The following is a 2,036-nucleotide window of genomic DNA, read 5'->3' as shown; positions in this document are numbered from 1 at the left end:
CATAAGGTCAGAAAGCCATATAAGGCCTATCCTTCCTACCACGGCTGATTAAACAAGTCTGACAAGTGTCTCTCCTGGGTGACTCTGGATGTTGAGGCAACCAGAGCATGAATCCCTTGTAATGCCCTTGGTAGAGGCATTTCCAAGGCCAGATAATCCCCCAGTGTGGACAGAAACTACACTGACAGGCACAAAGGTCAGAGGCTGTGCATGTGCCTGGAGCAACAGCATTTTCCTCCCCTGCCCCCACCTTGACTTTGAAACATTCTGTCAAGAATGGTCGGCCTGGAATCAAAAAGCATCCATGTGCCAGCTGAGCCAGAGAGAGGTGGGATGAAAACATAAGTTGCCTCCAGTGGTTTTGCCGGATTCCCACATCCCTCCAGGGTGCCAGGCATGAGCACACAGTTAGGAGGAGGGGGCCTGGAAGGCCTGGCCTGAATCACTCTGGTGTGTGACTGTGGATGACCCTTGGTCTCTCTAGGTCAGATTTGCTCTGGTGCTAAGTCCCCAAGGCCCCATCCAGCGCTGATGTGGCATCTGTGGCATATTTGGGGGGGACACTGGCTGCAATGGGAGTCTGGCTGGCTTTCTCCCAACTTCACAGATGGGGAGTCAGCTGATACCACAGGATGCAAGTCAACCCCAGCTGTTTCAGCTGACAGCTGTCTGAAGGTAAGGGGAGAAGAGAAGGCGAGGTCAGCGTCCTCCTGAATCTCTGCGTCTCTGGCTTTGAAGGGCTGTTGAAGGTCATCTTGTCCTTTCCAATCTGCCTTCCCAGTTGCTAAGTCCCTGCTAGCCTACGGGTTCTCAAACTGTCGTACATCAGAATTACCTGGAGGGCTTGTAAAAAACACAGATCGCTGAGTCTCATCCCTAGTTTCTGATCCAGTTGGACTGGGGTAAAGCACCAGAGTTTATATTCCCAACAAGTTCTCAGCTGCTGCTGCTGAAGGGGCTCTAGCTGTCACATGGAGACAGCGACATGGTACCCGGGGCCACCCTACCCCCGCTCTCCTGTGTCCTGGGACGGGAGCTTGCCCTCCGGACGGGGCCCTTCTTCCCTTGCACAGATCCCCCTTAGATGGAGTTTGAAACCTGTCTCCCCTATGGCTCCTGTGCCCGCTCTTCATCGTCTTCCCCTTAGGATCCCTGGCAGGTGTGAATACTTGACAGGGAGACCAGCAGCCGTTACCTCCTCTTGCCAGGCGCCGGGCCAAGCATTTTACATACGGCATCTCGACATCTTGTTGATTCCCTCCAACCGTACGGGGATAAAAATATTATTCCTGCCTCACAAGGTCACTGTAAAAATCAAAAGAATCAAAAAACATGAAATTACTTTGTAACCTCATAAACTGTTACGAGCTTTGTTTTTAAGCCCTCCCTGAGTTTGCTAGGACTGTTTATAACAACTACCACAGATTGAGTGGCTTAAACAACAGAAATTTATTTTTCTCATCTATTCTGGAGGCTAGAATTCCAAGATCAGGGTGCTGGCAGGTTTGGTTTCTTCTGAGGCCTTTATTTGGCTTGCAGATGGCTGCCTTCTCGTTGTGTCCTCACTGGGTGGCCGTCTGATGTCTGAATGTCCTAATCTCTTAGAAGGACACCAGTTTTATTGGATTAGGGCCCATCCACATGACTGCATTTCACCTTAGTTACCTTTCTAAAGGCCTTATCTCCAAATATAATCACCTTGTGGAGGTACATGGGGTCGGGGTGGGGGGGCGGGTAAAGTTTCAGCATATGAATGGAGGTGGACCAATTCAGCCCAAAATAAGCTTCTAATTGAAGCTAGACTAATGACTAGCTGTGGGACTACTGAGAATTCACCTAACCTTTCTGAGCCTTGTTTTCTTCATCATGGCCCAGCGTCTAATATTGCCAGGCACAGTGAAAGGATCTAACTGGGGAGAAAAGATGCTTCAACTCTCTAGGGAATTGGATTTGGAGAATAAAGATGATCAGGATGGAAGCTGGCTGAGAATCAAAGGAGGAGGCCCCTTGTCTAGGCACCACTTTAGGCTAGAGGT

This window comes from Panthera uncia, chromosome D1 (assembly GCF_023721935.1).
Source record: "Panthera uncia isolate 11264 chromosome D1, Puncia_PCG_1.0, whole genome shotgun sequence".
In the NCBI taxonomy this organism is placed as follows: domain Eukaryota; kingdom Metazoa; phylum Chordata; class Mammalia; order Carnivora; family Felidae; genus Panthera; species Panthera uncia.
Note: the sequence above shows the minus strand (reverse complement) of the source record.